Genomic DNA, 3,046 nt, shown 5'->3' on the forward strand with positions numbered 1-3,046 from the left:
GAAGCAATGTAAAAATCAATAACGAAATTGTTTCCACAATTAACATGCTTTTTCTTGTTTCAAGTCTGTTTTATTATGAAAAGTACAATATAACCATGTATACTTGTACAACTATGGAGTGTATGTCCACATATAATTGTACAATTTGTTTTTCCAACATAAAAGACAAGAAATGATCACATTGGTATTTTAACGGTGTTATTGTAAGAGTTTAAATGTTTAAACAGAGGATACATCTAAAACAGGATAAAACAAGTGCAGTATGTTGTGAGAATGTTACTTTAACGTCGACTCATAACGTCACACTATAACTTCATGGGAGTCTTGTGGAAAGACTGCATGTTGTTTTGGGTGGATTGAGTGACGTCTTCATCAACATTTTGCAGAATATTCCGGTAATATTTTCACCTCTTGTCGGCTGCAGACATTCATAAGGAGTTCCAGTGGTTTATTTGTCCTTTGCAGGTATTAAAAGTAATACATACATTGTAATTCCTTGTTGGATCTCTCTCACATACAGGACAGTACATACCAGAGGAGGCTGCTGAGGGGAGGACGGCTCATAATAATGTCTGGAACAGAGTGAATGAAATGGAACACATGGAAACCAGGTGTTTGATACCATTCCACTTATTCCACTCCAGCCATTACAAGCCTGTCCTCCCTAAATAAGGTCCCACCAACCTCCTGTGGTACAAACACAAACAGGAAAATATATCATAAAAAATGCAAAGTGGTAAAAGATCAGAAAATATTACAAGCCTGTCATGTGTGAGTGTCCAGTGTGTGTGTCCATTGTGTGTGTGTGTCCAGTGTGTGTCAGTGTGTGTGTGTGTCCAGTGTTTGTGTGTTCAGTGTGTGTGTGTGTGTCCAGTGTGTGTGTGTGTGTGTGTGTGTGTGTGTGTGTGTGTCAGTGTTTGTGTGTCAGTGTTTGTGTGTGTGTGTGTGTGAGTGTGTGTGTCAGTGTGTGTGTCAGTGATTATGTGTGTCAGTGAGTGTGTGTGTGTGTGTCCAGTGAGTGTGTGTGTGTGTGTCCAGTGTGTGTGTGTGTCCCCATTTTGTGTCCAGTGTGTGTGTCCATTTTGTGTCCAGTGTGTGTGTGTGTGTGTGTCCAGTGTGTGTGTGTGTGTGTGTCCAGTGTGTGTGTGTGTGTGTCCATTTTGTGTCCAGTGTGTGTGTCCATTTTGTGTCCAGTGTGTGTGTGTCCATTTTGTGTCCTTTGTGTGTGTGTCCATTTTGTGTCCAGTGTGTGTGTGTGTGTGTGGTGTGTGTGTGTGTTGGGTGTGTGTGTTCAGTGTGTGTGTTCAGTGTGTGCGTATATGTGTGTGTCCAGAATATGTGTGTGTGTGTCCAGTGTACGTGTTCAGTGTGTGTGTGTGTTGAGTGTGTGTTTCCATTTTGTGTCCAGTGTGTGTATATGTCAAGTTTATGTCTGGTTTGTGTGTGTGTGTCCAGTGTGTGTGTGTCCATTTTGTTTCCAGTGAGTGTGTGTCCATTTTGTTTCCAGTGTGTATGTATCCAGTGTGTGTGTATGTGTGTGTGTGTCCTGTGTGTTTGTGTGTGTCCTGTGTGTGTGTGTCTGTGTCCAGTGTGTGTGTGTGTGTGTGTGTGTGTCCTGTGTGTGTGTGTGTGTCTAGTGTGTGTCTAGTGTGTGTCCAGTGTGTGTGTCCAGAGTGTGTGTGTGTGTGTGTGTGTGTGTGTCCAGTTATTATTTCAGGGACACTGAGTCACCATCATCCCAAACCCTAAACCCTGTCCTGTGTGTGTGTGTGTCCTGTGTGTGTGTGTGTGTTTGTCCAGTGTGTGTGTTTGTCCAGTGTGTATGTGTGTGTGTGTGTGTGTGTGTGTGTGTGTGTGTGTGTGTCCAGTTATTATTTCAGGGACACTGAGTCGCCATCAACCCAAACCCTAAACCCTGGGTAGAGGGGCTCAGTGAATGTGGAGGTGAATGTGATCAGGTGGGTCAGTGTGTCAGAGGAGGCTCTATAGAAGGACAGAGTGCCGGCTGACCAGTCCAGATACACTCCTACTCTGTGGGATCTGGAGGAGGGGACGTCTATGGTAGTGGGATTATTATTGTGTCTGGCAATGTAACTTTTGTCAGAGCAGAACAGACTTGGACTTGTCAGTGTATCCAAGACCACAGTCATCACCCCTTCCTCTCCTGCTGATTCCTTTATATGTCACTCCTATATCAGCCCCCCCCCCCCTCCACTCTACCTCCCAGTAACAGCGCCCAGTCAGACCCTCTCTACACAGCACCTGTTCCCAGACCTCAAATCTGTCTGGGTGATCAGGATACGGCTGCTTCTCTCTCCTACATGTCACCTTTCTGTTCTCCTCAGACAGAGAGAGGAGTCTGTTTACTGTGTTTGGGTCCAGTGTGAGATCACAGACATCTGATGGATGAAACCAGACACAATATTAGAAATCATCATCATTCACATTAGAATGTTAACTCACTTTTCACTAATTCATTTAATGTAGATGTTTCTAGGTATCAAAAGGAGAAGTTAAGGTCACTTGAGACTTGTTGAATGATCACATGTTATACTGTATGGTAATATAAAACACACTTATTCACATTAATTACACACACACACACACACACACACACACACACACACACACACACACACACACACAGTCAAAGCAACTCTGTGTAAACTTTGGTGTCCCTGATTTCTGCTTCTGTAGAACTACAGATGATATTTAACATGACCAAGTCAGTAATGATGGTGGTCTTTGACTTAACTTGAATTAAGACTTATTCTTAGTCATATTCTTCACAGCAGTCAACACTCACATTTTCTAAGTCCAGGTTTCATTCTGTTCTCTCCACCATGTTCCACACTGTAGCGGTAAGCAGAAAAACAGACAGTCATTGAGGGATACACACACACACACACACACACACACACACACACACACACACACACACAGGACACAAACACTGAAAACGTTCTTACCAACGCTTGACCAGTGTGTGTGTGTGTGTGTGTGTGTGTGTGTGAGTCCAGTGTGTGTGTGTGAGTCCAGTGTGTGT

At 43.6% G+C, this 3,046-nt stretch overlaps 1 pseudogene; it reads right to left on the reverse strand.

The window, feature by feature from the left end:
* Window positions 1-1,823: 1,823 nt before the first annotated feature.
* LOC115149583 (NLR family CARD domain-containing protein 3-like) overlaps window positions 1,824-3,046 on the reverse strand; it is a 36,465-nt pseudogene continuing 35,242 nt past the window's right edge.

Source organism: Salmo trutta, chromosome 15 (assembly GCF_901001165.1).
Source record: "Salmo trutta chromosome 15, fSalTru1.1, whole genome shotgun sequence".
Lineage (NCBI taxonomy): Eukaryota > Metazoa > Chordata > Actinopteri > Salmoniformes > Salmonidae > Salmo > Salmo trutta.